General features: G+C 37.3%; 1 protein-coding gene and 1 pseudogene across 4 annotated transcripts in view; both read left to right on the forward strand.

Moving 5' to 3' along the window:
- The window catches only part of KIF2A (kinesin family member 2A), a 66,320-nt gene that overhangs the window by 16,549 nt on the left and 31,821 nt on the right, over positions 1-17,950 (forward strand). The gene's annotated exons all lie outside the window — the stretch shown is intronic.
- LOC134369441 (high mobility group protein B3-like) lies at positions 17,223-17,841 on the forward strand (annotated as a pseudogene).

Below are 17,950 nucleotides of genomic sequence, written 5' to 3' on the forward strand. Positions count from 1 at the left end.
TAGTTAAAAAACTCTTAATAAGAACTGTTCTAAAAAATGCTTCTGTAGAACTAATCTTTCTCTTGAGTTTCAGATCTGCCCTCTAGATATCATCACATGGATTTCCTGCCATTATCTTAAATTAAACTCATCAGAAATGGAGCCCATTTCCTTTATCTCCATATTTCCACATTTCCTGTATTCCATATTTTGAGTAATGGAAACATAATATACCTGGTTTCTCAAGATGGAAATGTCATAGACATTGCCAGCTTCCCTCATACCTTGAAGATTTTTGTTCCTAACTCACCCACACTCTTCAGCAGATGACCTTGCTTGCCATTTCACCACTGAGAAATACAAGGGTACTTCCAAAAGTTCATGGAAAGATTTGTTTCATCTTTTAATTCTATTTTTCTGTGAACTTTTTGAAGTACCCTCATGTAAACAACTAGGAAAGAAGTACAAATCTACCACATCTACCCAACTACCAGCATCTGTGTCTGTAACTCTGCCTCCTTCACTTTTCTGTGGATACACCCTCTTTCACTTCCTATTTTGGGCCCATTTTTTTCCCACTGCACTAGATTCTATCCCCTTTTACCTGCCTACAGTCACCGTTTCAGTGGGTCTCTTTGCTATATCCTCAGTTTTTTTTCATCTCTACTGAATCATTTCCATCAACATATTGGAACAGTGGTACTTCTCTCATCTGGGGAAAAAAAACAAAACACATCTCGACCCTACTTTCACTTTTAGGCATTGCTTTTATTTTACTTGACCTGTTAGCAGCATTTGACACAACTGATCCACTCTCATCCTTGAAATACCTTCTTTAGTTGGCTGCTAGGACTATTCTTCTGGATTTTCTTCTTTTTGTCTGGCAACTTTTTGATCTCCTTTGGTGGTATCTCATTATCTCCCTGACCTCTATATTTTGAAGACCAGGACTTCTACCCTCACCCTCTTGTTGATCACATTCACTTTCCTTACCTTAAATATTGTCTGTATCAGTGTTTTGCAAACTTTTTTTCATTATTGCTCTGCCCAAAAAACTTTTTTTTAGATTTTTTTTTTAACTTTTCTTTTGTCGATATACATTGTTGTGGTTGATTATTGTTGCCCCTTACCAAAACCTCCCTCCCTCCTTCCTCCCCCCCAACAATGTCCTTTCTGTTCGCTTGTCGTATCAACTTCAAGTAATTGTGGTTGTTATATCTTCTTCCCATCCCCGGTTTTCTTTTTGGGGGGGGGGGGTGAATTTATATATTAATTTTTAGCTCCCACCAATAAGTGAGAACATGTGGTATTTCGCTTTCTGTGCCTGACTCGTTTCACTTAATATAATTCTCTAAAAGTCCATCCATGTTGTTACAAATGGCAGTATTTCATTCGTTTTTATAGCTGAGTAGTATTCCATTCTGTAGATGTACCACATTTTCCGTATCCACTCATCCGATGATGGACATTGGGGCTGGTTCCAACTCTTGGCTATTGTAAAGAGTGCTGTGATGAACATTGGGGAACAGGTATACCTTCGACTTGATGATTTCCATTCCTCTGGGTATATTCCCAGCAGTGGGATAGCTGGGTCATATGGCAGATCTATCTGCAATTGTTGGAGGAACCTCCATACCATTTTCCATAGAGGCTGCACCATTTTGCAGTCCCACCAACAATGTATGAGAGTTCCTTTTTCTCCGCAGCCTCGCCAGCATTTATCATTCATAGTCTTTTGGATTTTAGCCATCCTAACTGGGGTTAGATGGTATCTCAGTGTGGTTTTCATTTGCATTTCCCGGATGCTTAGTGATGTTGAACATTTTTTCATATGTCTGTTGGCCGTTTGTATATCTTCCTTAGAGAAATGCCTACTTAGCTCTTTTGCCCATTTTTGAATTGGGTTGCTTGTTTTTTTCTTGTAAAGTTGTTTGAGTTCCTTATGTATTCTGGATATTAATCCTTTGTCAGATGTATATTTCGCAAATATTTTCTCCCACTCTGTTGGTTGTCTTAACTCTGTTAATTGTTTCTTTTGCTGTGCAGAAGCTTTTTAGTTTGATATAATCCCATTTGTTTATTTTTCCTGTGGTTGCCCGTGCTTTTGGGGTCGTACTCATGAAGTCTCTGTCCAGTCCTATTTCCTGAAGTGTTTCTCCTATGTTTTCTTTAAGAAGTTTTATTGTTTCAGGGTGTATATTTAAATCCTTAATCCATTTTGAGTTGATTTTAGTATATGGTGAGAGGTATGGGTCTAGTTTCATTCTCCTGCATATGGATATCCAGTTATCCCAGCACCATTTGCTGAAGAGGCAGTCCCTTCCCCAGTGAATAGGCTTGGTACCTTTGTCAAAGATCAGGTGGCAGTAAGTGTGTTGGTTGATTTCTGGATTCTCTATTCTATTCCCTTGATCAGTGTGTCTGTTTTTCTGCCAGTACCATACTGTTTTGGTTATTATAGCTTTGTAGTATAGCTTAAAGTCAGGTAGTGTTATGCCTCCAGCTTTATTTTTTTTGCTCAGCATTGTTTTGGCTAAGCGTGGTCTTTTATTGTTCCATATAAATGTCTGGATAGTTTTTTCCATTTCTGAGAAAAATGTCTTTGGAATTTTGATGGGGATTGCATTGAATTTGTATATCACTTTGGGTAGTATGGACATTTTCACTATGTTGATTCTTCCAATCCAAGAGCATGGGATATCTTTCCATCTTCTTGTATCCTCTCTAATTTCTCTCAGCAGTGGTTTGTAGTTCTCATTATAGAGATTTTTCACCTCCTTGGTTAACTCAATTCCTAAGTATTTTATTTTTTTGGTGGCTATTGTAAATGGGCAGGCTTTCTTGATTTCTCCTTCTGCATGTTCACTATTGGAGAAAAGAAATGCTACTGATTTTTGTGTGTTGATTTTGTATCCTGCTACTGTGCTGAAATCATTTATCAATTCCAAGAGTTTTTTTGTAGAGGTTTTAGGCTGTTCGATATATAGGATCATGTCATCTGCAAACAGGGACAGTTTGACTTCCTCTTTTCCAATCTGGATGCCCTTTATTTCCTTCTCTTCTCTGATTGCTCTGGCTAGTACTTCCAACACTATGTTGAATAGGAGTGGTGAGAGTGGGCATCCTTGTCTAGTTCCTGTTCTTAAAGGAAAAGCTTTCAGCTTTTCCCCATTCAGGATGATATTGGCAGTGGGTTTGTCATATATGGCTTTAATTATGTTGAGATACTTTCCCTCTATACCTAACTTATAGAGGGTCTTTGTCATGAATGAGTGCTGAATTTTATCAAATGCTTTTTCAGCCTCTATAGAGATGATCATCTGGTCCTTGTGTTTGATTTTATTAATATGGTGTATCACATTTATTGATTTGCATATGTTGAACCAACCTTGCATCCCTGGGATGAATCCCACTTGATCGCGGTGAATAATTTTACGTATGTGTTGCTGTATTCTCTTTGCTAGTATTTGAGTGAGGATTTTTGCATCTATATTCATCAAGGATATCGGCCTGTAGTTTTCTTTTTTGGTTATATCTTTACCTGGTTTTGGTATCAGGATGATGTTTGCTTCATAGAATGAGTTTGGGAGATTTGCGTCTGTTTCAGTCTTTTAGAATAGTTTGTAAAGAATCGGTGTCAATTCCTCTTTGAATGTTTGGTAAAATTCTGCTGTGAATCCATCTGGTCCTGGGCTTTTCTTTGTTGGGAGCCTTCTGATAACAGATTCAATCTCCTTTATTGTTATTGGTCTGTTCAAATTTTCTGCGTCTTCATGGTTGAGTTTTGAGAGCTTGTGTGTATCCAGAAATTTATCCATTTCCTCCAGATTTTCAAATTTGTTGGCGTATGTTGTTTATAGTAATGTCGAATGATTCTTTGTATTTCCGATGAATCAGTTGTAATGTCGCCTTTTTCCTTTCTAATTTTTGTTATTTGAATCTTCTCTCTTCTTTTTTTTTGTTAGCCATGCTAATGGTTTGTCAATTTTATTTATCTTTTCAAAAAACCAACTTTAATTCACTGATCTTTTGAATTGTTTTTCGGGTTTCAATTTCATTCAGTTCTGCTCTGATCTTAATGATTTCTTTCCGTCTGCTAACTTTAGGTTTGGGTTGTTCTTGTTTTTCTAGTTCTTTAAGGTGAATTGTTAGGTTGTTCACTTGCCATCTTTCCATTCTTTAGAGGTGAGCATTTAATGCAATAAATTTTCCCCTCAGTACTGCTTTTGCAGTATCCCACAGGTTTTGGTATGATGTATCATTGTTTTCATTAGTTTCAATAAATGTTTTGATTTCCTGCTTGATTTCTTCTTGGACCCATATGTCATTAAGTAGAATGCTGTTTAATTTCCATGTGTTTGTATAGTTTCCAGAGTTTTGTTTGTTATTAATTTCCAGTTTTAATCCATTGTGGTCTGAGAAAATACATGGGATAATTCCAATTTTTTTGAATTTATTGAGACTTGATTTGTGATCTAATATGTGATCTATCCTGGAGAATGATCCATGTGCTGATGAGAAGAATGAATATTCTGAGGTTGTTGGATGGAATGTTCTGTAGATATCTGCCAATTCCAATTGGTCTAGAGTATTGTTTAGATCTTGTGTTTCTCTACTGATTCTTTGCCTAGATGATCTGTCTAATATTGACAGTGGGGTGTTCAGGTCCCCTGCTATTATGGTATTAGTGTCTATTTCCTTCTTTAGGTCTAAGAGAGTTTGTTTTATAAATCTGGCTGCTCCAACATTGGGTGCGTACATATTTATGATTGTTAGGTCTTCTTGATAGATCAGTCCTTTTATTATTAAGTAGTGTCCCTCATTGTCTCTTTTTATGGTTTTTAGTTTAAAGTCTATTTTGTCAGATATAAGAATAGCTACTCCAGCTCGTTTTTCTTTTCTGTTTTCATGGTAAATCTTTTTCCATCCTTTCACTCTTAGTCTATGTGAATCTTTATGGGTGAGGTGGGTCTCTTGTAGGCAGCATATAGTTGGGTCCTCCTTTTTGATCCAGTCAGCCAGTCTGTGTCTTTTGATTGGGGAATTTAAGCCTTTTACATTAAGAGTTGTTATTGAAAGGTGTTGATTTATTCCTAGCATTTTATTGGTTGTTTGTTTGTCTTAGATGTCTTTTGTTCCTTGCTTTCTGATTTACTGTTTGTTTTCTGTGTTTGTTGGTTCTTTAGGTTGTAGATAGTGTTTTTGTTTGTTTGTTTTCTCTTCATGAAAGCCATTTTTATTATGATAGTGGGTTTTGATTTTTCTTGGGTTTTTATGGCAGTGGTAGTTATTTTTCAGGAACCAAACCCAGTACTCCCTTGAGGATTTCTTGTAAGGGTGGTCGTGTGGTAGTGAACTCCCGCAGTTTTTGTTTGTCTGAGAAATATACTATTTGCCCCTCATTTCGGAAGGATAGCCTTGCAGGGTAGAGTATTCTTGGCTGGCAGTCTTTGTCTTTTAGTATTTTGAAAATATCATCCCATTCCTTTCTAGCTTTTAGGGTTTGTGATGAAACGTCTGATGTTAGCCTGATTGGGGCTCCCTTATAGGTGATTTGATGCTTCTCTCTTGCAGCTCTTAAAATTCTCTCTTTGTCTCTGAGTTTTGTCAATTTGACTATGACATGTCTTGGAGAGGGCCTTTTTGGGTTGAATACGTTTGGAGATCGTTGAGCTTCCTGGATCTGAAGATCTGTGATTTTTTCCTATACCTGGGAAGTTTTCTGCCACTATTTTGTTGAATATGTTTTCAGTGCAATCTCCGTTTTCCTCCCCTTCTGGGATACCTATGACTCGGATATTTGAGCGCTTAAGGTTGTCTGATATCTCTCTCAGATTTTCTTCAATGTCTTTGTTTCTTTATTCTTTTTTTTTTCTCTGCTTGTGTTATTTCAAACAGCCCATCTTCAAGTTCAGAGGTTCTCTCTTCAACTTCGACAAGCCTGCTGGTTAAACTCTCCGTTGTGTTTTTTATTTCGCTGAATAACTTCTTCAGTTCAGCAAGTTCTGCTACATTTTTTTTCAGGACATTGATTTCCTTGAACATTTCCTCTTTCAGGTCCTGTATACTTTTCCTCGTTTCATCATAATGTCTAGCTGAGTTTTCTTGTATCTCATTCAGTTTCCTTAGAATTATCACTCGAAATTCCTTGTCAGTCATTTCAAGGGCTTCTTGTTCTATAGGATCTAGAGTTTGAGATTTATTAACTTTTGGTGGTTTACTTTCTTGATTTTTTGTACTTCTGCTATCTTTTTTTTGATGTTTATTCATTGTGGCGGGGGTTTCACAGTCCACCGGTTTGAGACTATTGCCTAACTAAGATGTTGCTGTGGTTGCCAATTTGGTATGGCTACCTCCGTGACTGCTCCATTGGCCTCTAGTGCCTTGTGTGTGTGGTTGCCTTGGGTCTTGGGCCTCTCCGGGGAGCCACCTCTCTGGTCAGCTTGGACTCTGCTGGGCTGCTGGATCACGGGGCGGTACTACACGGTGTGTGGTCTCTGCTGAGCTTCCACTTCCCGTGCGGGACTTCTCCCTATTCCGTGCGCTCTGGCCAGGCTGTTGGATCACGCAGTGGCGACCCCACAGGGTGTGTGGTTTCTGTCGAGTCTCCGCCTCCCTAGCCGGATGTCTCCCCGCTCTGTGCGCACTGGGCTGGGCTGGGATGTGTCTTCTGCAGCCCTCGTCTATCAGCTGGGCCTTCAAGACCCTGCTCGGCACCGCCTCGCCCAGGAAGTCTACCAGGTTTCTGTTAGGTGCAGACAACTGGTTGCTCTGGGTGCCTTTGTAGCACTGTGTAGATCTTTCTCAGGACTTATCACCTTCCGCCTGGTATCGCGGTTATTTGTGTACTTGTCTTATCTCCCACACCAGAGTGTGAGCCCCTCGGGGGAGGAGCCTGCAGCACACGGTTCACCTTTGAATCCCCCCGTCGCAGACCGAGTCCCGTGCCCGCCCGCATTCAGCTCTCTGGCAGGTTCAAGCAAACTCGGGAACTCTCCGACCACACTATTCCTAACCAGAAATCGTTTAGGCGTTTTTCCAAACTGGTGGCCACAGAGGTGGTATCTGCCTCCCAGTAACAGGAACTTTACCGGGGGCCGGAGCCCAGGGTGCGGTGGAGTGGCAGTTGGCCCAGCCCGTACTTCCTTGCCCTCCCGACACTGGCCGGGGATGGCCCACGCCACCAGCCCTGCCAGAGAACCACGGAGGGATTGGGAGGGGAGGCCGGCCCGCAGGCCCCAGGAAGCCCCGGCCGGGGCAAGCAAGTGGGAAGGCTCAGTGAGGAGCCGAGCCAGGCAAGGAGGACAGGCTTGGCCAAGCCAGGCCGGAGCTGCCACCACCTGAGAAAATGGAGGCAGCTCCAGGGTCGGTGAGTGGCCTGGTGGGGCAGGCGGAAGCTGGGTGGGCATCTGTCCCCTGAGCAGGGCCTGGCCAGGGGTCACTCACGGGGCTGTGCCGGGTCGGGCGACTCCCTGTCTGCCTCTGCATCGTCACCGTCCCCGTTCTCGTCCGCCGCCGCCTCGGGCTGCTCACTTGGTCCCGCGGCACAGCTCGGGCGCTCCCAGGAATCTTCTTTTATGCCGGCCTGAAACCTCGAATCCTGAATAGGGCAGCTGGCCACCTTCAGCGTGGCCCCGGCCTCTGGGATCCTGGCTGAGTCAACAGCAGCCCTGGCGCCGTGTTCCCTGTTTAGAGACTCGCTTTTGCAGCTAAGAAACAGTTCTTTTCCTGCTCCATACTTCAAAGCTGTTGCCTGTAAATGAGGCAGCCTCTCCTGCCAGGGGCAAAGTGGCGGTCAGCCCCCACGACCAGGCAACAGCAGTGGTCCTCCCTTAAGAGACGGCAAGAGGAAGGTCCGCAAGTTTCCCGACTCTTTTTTTGACATTTTTTTCCTAATCATCCCCTCCCAATGAAATTTCTGTGCATCTGGTTATGTGCTGTGATCCTTTGGAGGGCCATAAACCATTGTAATATTTAAGATATCCCCCTTCGAAGAGCTGATTTTCACGCATTTGGGGGCAGTATCACCCCCGTTTAGTATGTGTGATCTATGTGACAATTCCCAAGCTTCTGTCTTCACCTTGGACCATCTCCAGTATAACAGACAGCCTTCTTCATATCTCCACTGGACTGATATTCAAAATTTAATATGCACAAAACCAAAAATATAATCTGACTTTAGCCTTTCTCTCCATGTTGAGCTTCTATGACTCCACTCTTCCTGTGTACCTTTTGCTCTAGCCACACTGAATTTGTTATTCCACATTTTACCTTAGTGGTGAAAGGGCTTAAAGGAGTGGTCACCTATGCCCCTAACCCAAATTGTCCAGGCACTAAAAGTAGAAATTTCCCTGTCTTAAAGCCATTACTATCATTGGCTCCCATAGGTAGATTGGAGCAGGGATTGTGATGACAAATTCCTGGGGGAAAGGGTGACATTGCACTCACTGTTGAAAAACATTCCACAAGATCCCTGTATCTTGTTAGGATGTATTTAAGATGACATGTAGCTATGAATAGTTCATAGAATAGCACAGCTGTATTGGTATAGAATTCCCTTTTGAGTAAACAAGAATTTAAGCCAGAGAGCAGTTAAATAGCATTGCTCAATGTATCCAGTGGAACATCTGTGAAAGACAGTTCTTCAAAATTTTGGACTATCAGCAACATGTTTAACACCACACTGTAAAATTTTGTGGTATTCTAGATAGCCAATTTTTTATTCATTAACAAATACAGATACATTTTGAATATCACCCAGGGGAATGTAGCTAAGAAGAATAGCCTTTTAATTAAGGTTCATATGTGTTGAGATTTATTTAGTAAATAAACTTATTAAGTTAGTATACTTCATGAAATGGTGTTTTTAGTGCTGTGTGTATTTTTTTGTATTTTCACTAGTTCAGCTAGAATCATAATCGTAACATTATGATTTTAGAATTTTGATTATATTCTCCTTGCATGTGGTTTGGGCAGTTTTTATATCCCCGTTCTCCCAACCCCAAATATTCAGAATAATGTCAGGAAACTACAGTGATTTAATACTTTTTAATGGTATCATAGCCTCCATATGACATTTTTCTTATTACCCTTATGCAAACTCAGAATGGAACTTTTCTAAAAAGGTGCACAATGGGCCCTTCTAAGTGATAATTCTACCAAATTGGTAGTGTGCAGTGTGGTTCAGTCATCACTGAAAAACCCCACCAGATCTTATATGTCCCTCTCACCTCAGAGGAACTGAGCAGTATTAAATTTTCACATCCCTTTTCAAAAAAATGGACAGATAAAATAAGAATTTGAAAATTAATAGTTTGTATGCAGTATGAGTAAAGTTTGTCCCATTTTTAAGTTGTATTTTCTTCATGAGAATCATAGCTGCATCATTCCCTTTTTCTCTCCTAGTGTCAAAATTTCAGCTTATCAGCACCTTTTTTTTAAGGTGAATGGCCATAGCTTTGTGTTTAAAGTCTAAGAAGGGAAATGCTAGAACTTTTTAATTTAGTTATAAACAGTAACATCTTAAGTGTGATGAACCAAAACAGAAAGGTCTCTATGTTTGGCAAAGTCACATTCCCGAGGGATTTACTGAACAGCAACAGCACTGTTACCAGTGTCAGCTGAGGCATTATTTATGTCCTTTTCTAATGGCTCCTTGTTCCACCAGAGCTGATGAAGAAGGTGTAGTGCTTACACAGTCCTCATTAAGGATTCTTTTCATCACTGTTTAGATTAGCTAACAAAACCTGGGCTGGGTATCAGTTTGAGAGTTTGACTTCTGCTGGATCTGCTACTGATCTGCAGTACGATCTGTGACAGATCACCAGATTCCTTTCTGTCATTATTTATTGGTCTGTGTCATCTAGTAACAGATTGACATTTACTGTTAGAGTATAAATAATAAATTATAAACTGCTTTGAGGTAGTTGGCAAAACCAAGATATAATGTGAGTATTACTGTTTAGTGAACAGTGTCTTCCATTTTCTAAATAATGCTTTTTGTAGCATCCTTGTTGTGTTTAGTCTTTCTATTTTAGAGAAGCATTTGGAAATCTCTATTTTCCCAACCTTTTCCCATTTTACACTTATATTAGATCATCATATTGTAAACTTATTAAAGCAGTAGATTATTTTCGTGTTCCTGAGGCAGTATCCTTTTAGAATCCTTTCAATTAGTTGAAGAAAGGAATTGTATGTTTTAAAAGACAAACTTAACACAAACCTCCTTAGGACAACAAAAACAAAGTTTTGTCGTGACTCTACTTAGAAAGATGCGCTCAAATACACTAAAGTTTTTGAATTTGCATTCTACACTGGCTCTTGGTTCTTGTAACTAAATATACAATTGATTAGGATCTATTTTCTTCAGTATTTTATTATTGTTTAAGAAAAATGGGGAACCTATTTAACTAAGATTGGTTTTAATCAATCCCATGATAAGAATTGGTAGAAGTTTTGAGGTCACCATATTGTAAAGTAATTTATCAGGATTCTCTTCTAGTAGGGACTCAGTTGGAAGAAAGTGCTTCTTTCAGGTATCTGTTTACTAACCACTTTTGATTAAGCATAAGTATTTTACTCAACCTCTGGAAGCAACATTGTTCTGCCAGGCACTTGGTCTGAATGTGCAATTTTGTAATTCAGAGTAGCATTTATTTCTTTGTTCTTCTGAGAATGGATATTTACGCATGTTTTTCCTTTTAGTCCCTGCTTTTGAGAGGTACAGAAGGAAATAAGACTTATTAGTATATATTTTAAAGTCTATAAAAAATCCTCTCAAATTATGTAGTGGTATTCTGATTGAAAATTGAAGGGGTTGCCAGAGGCTTTATCAAGAACAGATACACTAGACAACTTTATATTTTAGTTATTGGCATATAAGCTAATTTTTGTATTAGTTTTTATTGCATGGCTATATACATATGAATTACCAGTGACTCCTAGTTTTTTCAATGTGTAATTTTATTTTTAATTAAAGTTTTATTTTTATTAATCGTTTTAGTTGTATTAATCTTACATATTTAGGTTTTAAAATTTTTATTAAGGGCTTAATATCTTAAAAGAAAATTTCATAGAAATATCTGAAGAGGAACTAATAAAAATAATGTTTACTTTTTGGGAGGACTTGTCATATGTGTACCCCAACCTTATGATTAGGGTAATTAGAAATAGGGAAAGACCATTGAGTTTATAATTCTATGTATGTCAGAAATAGCTGCAAACTTTTAAAAAAATGTTTGGATCTGAAAAGAATTGATTATTGCTTTTTGTATTTTCCCTAATGTTCTACTGCTATAACCTTTTAATAAAATACATATAATTGTTGGATTTTTAGATATCCTGACTTTTAAATACTTGTAGTGAAATTTCATTAGTATTCTTGGCTGATTTATTTTGGCTCTTGTCTTCTGCATTTGTGACCAAATTATACTTTATATGCTAGACAAGGTTTATGCCAGCCTAATTGGTTGCTGGCATTTCTTAGCCTCACAGCTGCTGTGAATTCAGCTGTGAACTAGAAGACATATAATAGGATCCTGTTTTCAGAGACCAAAAGGCAATTGTCAACATGTAAAACTTGTTTTTGACAGCTCAATAAATATATGAGCTTTCATGGCAAATTAAAGAGCAATAATACCAATCTTATGTAACCATCTTAATTTTAAGGATTAGAAAGTCCTGAACTATGGAATCCATGTATTTGTTTTTGTTCACTGGGGCAAAGATGGCTTGAATTTGGGTATATAGTCTTCTGTGCAGTCATTTGGGGTTTTTTCTTTCTTTTTATTTTTTTAAATTAATCGTTATATAGTGTAATTGATTTTCACAGCTCTTTACCAATTCCTCCCTTTCCCCTTTCCTCCTTCCCCTTTCCCTCTTCCCTTTTCCTACCCCCAGCAACCTCAATTCTGTTCTCTTAAAAAGTTCAACAAATTATGTGATTGTTGCATCTTTTTATGTTGGTTTATTTTCATTAGCTCCCACATGTAAGTGAGAACATGCAGTATTTCTCTTTCTGTACCTGGCTTATTTCACTTAACATAATTTTCTCTTTTTAAAAAATCATTTGTCATAATATTTACGAACAGAGACTAAAAAGATGAGATCTGAACTATTTTCCCTTTAATTTCACCATATCAAAAAGTTGAGCCTTAAATAATGGAAAAAGATATTTCTTAAAATGACCTAAATATAAAATGACTTTGAAATATAGGTTCTTTTAAAATATTCTTTGAATCATTATAAAGTTGATTTATATTTTTTGATTTTTATAAACTATCTTGACTTCTAAATTTGGGGTGCAATTTACTTTTCTAGGTCAAACCACATGAAATTTCCATTTATTAGGTTGAATGGTCAAATACAGACTTTGTGATTTTTCTTCTGAGAATTACTGAGGTTTATTACATTTGAAATTCTTTTTAGTTCGCAGTAGCAGAAACCTGTGAGTGTTCTATTCCAAACAATGCAAAGACGTGTCCCACCTAAAGTCAATAAGCTGTTCCTAAAAATTAGATGTGTGTGAAATGCTGCCTGGGAATTTATTGGCCTTTATTTTAAATGGGAAAAAAAAATTACAACGTATTAATCATCAACCTGAACTCGCTAACTAATTTCAGAAATGTAACTGACACTGTGAATCACCTACATATAAGTAAAATACCATCATGTTTGATCAGCATACAATAAATAAGGTTAACAAATCAGATTTATGTGCAGTAAAATATTTTCTTCCATTATAATTGTTTTTTGCCCATTCCCATTGTTTTCTTCAACACTTCCTTGAATATTTTATTACTTTTTCAATGCTAAGTAAAACAAATGCAAAATAAATATGAAAGGCCTTGGAAATACATTCAGGACAAGTAAACCATGTCAGAAAATGGCTCACACTGAGTATGATTAAAGTATCATCCTGTGTCTACTTTTGTATCACTTTGATATTTGGAGTGAGTTTTTTAATAAGTCTATATGTGATTCTGACGGTCAATCAATTATATTTGAAATGTAATTCAGAACTTTTCTTGAACACTCTTGTTTAAAATGCTAATTGAATTTTGGCATTTACAAATATAAATCTTTTCTTATATAAACATTAGCTGAAAAATCTTGCATTGAGAGATAAATACATTTTATAAAGCTTGGGTATTAAACCAAGAGGTATCCTATCAGGAAAATAATGTTTGGGGTTATATTCTGTAGGGCTTGCCTGTACTTCCTCAAACTCTTTGCAAGTATTTTTTTTACTTCACCCTCTACAGAGGCCATTTCCTACACTAATTTATCTATAAGTAGGTTGAAATAAAACTGGAAACTTTTAAATATGTGTCTAGATTTTAAATTTTAAAAAAATCATAGGTTTTGAAACTATAGCAGTTATAATCTATAATAATTTATGATACAGTGTTGATTATATATAATAGTATAAACTTACAGTTTTTAAATCTGACCCCCATTTTCTATGAATATGATGTGTGATTTAAAAATGGATTGGGACTTCTGGTCAGAATAGCGCAATAAAGTTAATGTATTGGCATCCTTCTGCTAACACATAAGAGAAAGCCAGAAAGGCATTAGCTGAACTCAAAAACCATGGAGCATCACTATGGAGCAAACACTAAGGGATGAGTAGGGCTGAAGCAGGCAAGGATGGCAAAAGTTTGGCTCCTATAGGATGACTGGGGTGGAGTGGGGGGCTAAAATAAAAGAGCATCAGAGCCAGGTTCACTATTTGAAAACAAAGATTTGTGTGTCTCCTCCTTAAATAAAGACACTGATTTTAAAAAAAAAAAATTGCTGCTGATTTGCTATGTGGAGCTAGGTATATAGGTAATTTTCTTCCAAGGGAGATAGTCCAGTGCAATTAAGATGAAAATACAGGGGTATTCAGTGCACTTGGGAAAGTCATGCAATTATTTGTGGCTTTGTTTGTTCTGATTGGTCAGATGTCTCACCTTTAGAAATTAACAGAATACCTAGAAAACTCTCATGTGTTTGGAATTTGAGGAACATTTTTAGATAACTCATTAGTCAAAAAATCATGCAGAAAATTAGAAAAATAGTTGGAACTGGACAGTAACAAAAATATTATATAGAAAAACTTGTAACATGCTGCTAAAGCAATTCTTGGAGAGAAATGTGTAGATTTAATTGCTTATGAGAAAAAAAGAAAGGATAAAGATGAATGAGCTAAGTATTTATCTTAAGAAGTTAAGGGAGAAAAAGAACCCAGCAAAATATGCCCAAAGTAAGTAGAAGAAAAGAAATAATAATGACAAGAGCAGAAATTACGTACTTGGTAACACATGATAAAAAGACTCAACAAAACTAGGTATATATTCTTGGAAAAGACAAATAAAACAGACACATCTAAGGTGAGATTGGTCAAGAAAAAAATAACAAAAAAATTAGGAATGAGAACGCGGACATCATTACAGATGCCCCAGGCATTAAACAGATATTATGAACAACTTTATGCCCAAAATGTGAACACATATAAAACTCCTAGAAAAGTATAATTCTCAAAACAGTGAAGAGTAGAAAACTATAATCTATAATTATTAAGGAAACTGAATCTTGTCACAAATTACACCTCAGACCAAGATGGTTTTAACCATTGCCTACCAATACTCAAGGTTCAAATAATTCTAATTTTACACTAGTGATTCCAGAGTATGGAAAGGGAAAACTCTGTCATAAAAAATCAGTTTATGAGGGCCGAGCCCGTGGCGCACTCGGGAGAGTGCGGCGCTGGGAGCGCGGCGGCACTCCCGCCGCGCGTTCGGATCCTATATAGGAATGGCCGGTGCACTCACTGGCTGAGTGCCGGTCACGAAAAAGACAAAAAAAAAAAAAAAAAAAAAAATCATTTTATGAGGCTAGCATAACCAGGATGCCAAAATCTAATAAGGTTGCTATGAGAAAGGAAAACTGCTGGCCAGTATTACTCTTGATCAATGATGTTAAAAATCTAGAATAAAATATTCAGTGCAATTCCAATCAGAATCTTAACAGGCAGTGTTTTGTTATTGTTGGCTTATTTGATTTTTGGAGCTTGATAAGCTGATTCTAAAATGTATACAGACATGCAAAAGGCCAAGATCAAAGATAGTCATTTCTTTTTTTTTTTTCACAACTGGCCAGTACGGGGATCCAAACCATTGACCTTGGTGTTTTAACACCATGTTCTCACCAACTGAGCTTAACCGGCTAGTTTCTATAGAAATTCTTAAGGAACAATAAGGCAGGAGGGCTTATTCTACCAGATGGCTTACTAATAAGTAAGCAAAGCTATAATAGTAATTAAAACAATGTAATTTTGGTCAAGGATAAAAAAATAGACTTATGCATATATGCTTGAAATATGAAAGAGTATTGCAGATAAGCAGGTTGAAGGAAGGGCTTTTCAGAAACAATTTGCTGAACAAATGCTGGAACAATTTGTTTTCCATAGTGGGGAAAAAGAAATTGTGTCATTGTGCACAAGTATGATATGGATTAAGGTCCTGAATATGAAAGGTTTTGTGAAACTTTAGAAGAAAATGTAAGAAACTGTCCTGGGATTTTGTCTCAGGAAGAATTTTATGACAAAAAAGCCATAGTGGAAAAATATATATTTGGCTACATTAAAATAAGAACTTAAATTCATTAAAAGATACCATAAAAGGAAAAAGATAAGCCACAACTTTGGAGAAAATATTTGCAATACATGTAACAAAAGATTAATGCCAAGAATATATAGAGAGTTTCTATAGAGAAGTAGCAGGAAAAAAGACACACACTCAAAAGGCCTGAATGGCCAACAAACACAAAAATTGGCACGACCTCATTAAGTCAGAGAAATTAGAACCACAATGAATCTGACAAATATTAAGTATTATTGTGGATGTGAAATAATTGCTAGGGGGATTACAAATTATTACAGGTACAGCCATTATAGATAGGAAAACATCATAGCACTAACTAGAAAGGTTTTGTTTTATTTATTTATTTTTGGTGGCTAGCCTAAACGGGGATATGAACCCTTGACTTTGGTGTTATAACACCACACTGTAACCAACTGAGCAAACTGATTAGCCGTAGAAAGGTTTTAAGTGTGCATACTCCATTATTCTATATTTCTTCTCTTAACTATATATTGTAGAAAAATTCTTGCATATTTGTACACATGTATAAGAATGCCCATAGCACCATTGTTCTTAATAGCAAAATCATAAAAACAACTCAAATATCTATCAACAGTGTAATTAAATAATTTTGGCATATTCATGCAATGATATACTATCCAATAGTGAAAATGGATTATATACATTATATATATACAACAGTTATATACAGTATAAATGAATCTCAAGAAATAATATTGAGCAAAATAAGTCTTAAAGTAGTGTAACTCCATTTATATAAAGTTTAAAAATAGTTGGCAAACTATTCATATTTTGTGCATGTGTTGCATTTACAGGTGGTAAAACTATAAAGAAAAGTCATGGTATGATTATCTCAAATGTCAGGGTAGCAGTTACCTCTGGGGAGGGGAAAAGGGGAGAAAGTAAGGGGAATTCAGTTAGTGAAGGGAACATAAGAGGATTCAAAAGTGTTTCTTAACCTGGCAGCTGGTGGATATCCAGGTGTTTGCGGTGTTTTTTTTTTTTTTTTTTTTTTTTTCCAATCTAGAAGTATATATGGTATAATTCACAGTAAAATAAATGGGGGAACGAAGAGAGGCAAAGGACAATGAGTTAGTGAAGATGGAATACATAAATTTTCTCAGACAGGCCAGAGAAATGTGATGGTATTTGAAGGTCCACATGGAGATTGTCCCAGGTAAAGAAATTTCCAATCCTGATAAGTCTTATTAATATCCATGCATGATTCTTATTAACAACTGAGACTTAAGATAAAGCATAACATTGTTCTGCCCCTAGTACCATCATTCTCCCAGTCATCCAGGCTGGAAACTTCCCTGCTACACTATTACCATATTATGATTTTTTCCTTTGAAAATCTCATGTATCTGTCCGTCTTACTTTACTTTTTAACACGTTTGTTAACAGGCGCTTGCTTTTTTTGAAAAAAATCAAATCATAAATTTTTATTACAATTAAAGAAGAGGTACTTGAGTATCTCAATTGAAAACCATATACAAAACAAACAAACCAAAAACCTTTAGAGCTCAAGGCTGGGGAGTGCTGAGCCTCTTGTTGTGCCTTGCGCTGCTCAGACTAGTGAACAGTACAGTCAAGATGGCTAAAGGTGACCCTAAGAAACCAAAGAGCAAGATATCTGCTTATGCCTTCTTTGTGCAGACCAAACATAAGAAGAAAAATAAAGAACATAAGAAAAACCCAGAAGTCCCTGTCAATTTTGTAGAATTTTCCAAGAAATGCTCTGAGAGGTGGAAGACAGTGTCTGGGAAAGAGAAGTCTAAATTTGATGAAATGGCAAAAGCAAATAAAGTATGCTGTGATTGGGAGATGAAGGATTATGGACCAGCTAAGACAGGCAAGAAGAAGGACCCTAATGCCCCCAAAAGGCCACTGTCTGGATTTTTCCTTTTCTGTTCTGAGTTCCGCCCCAATATCAAATCCACAAACCTTGTCATCCCTATTGGAGACATGGCCAAAAAACTGGGTGAGATGTGTAATAACTTAGTGACAGTGAAAAGCAGCCTTACAATCACCAAGGCGGTAAAGCTGAAGGAGAAGTGCGAGAAGGATGTTGCTGACTATGTCTAAAGGAAAGTTTGATGATGCAAAGGGTCCTGCTGAAGTTGCCAGGAAAGAGGTGGAAAAGGAAGACAGGACAAGGAGGAGGATGAATAAAAACCTGTTTATCTGTCTCCTTGTGAATGCCTTAGAGTAGGGGAGCACTGTAATTGACACATCTCTGAGGTGTGTCTTTTGCCCTCATTAGGTTTGATTACAAAAGTTGATCATGATCATATTGTAGTCTCAGAGTGCTCTAGAAATTG

This window comes from Cynocephalus volans, chromosome 2 (genome assembly GCF_027409185.1).
Source record: "Cynocephalus volans isolate mCynVol1 chromosome 2, mCynVol1.pri, whole genome shotgun sequence".
In the NCBI taxonomy this organism is placed as follows: Eukaryota; Metazoa; Chordata; class Mammalia; order Dermoptera; family Cynocephalidae; genus Cynocephalus; species Cynocephalus volans.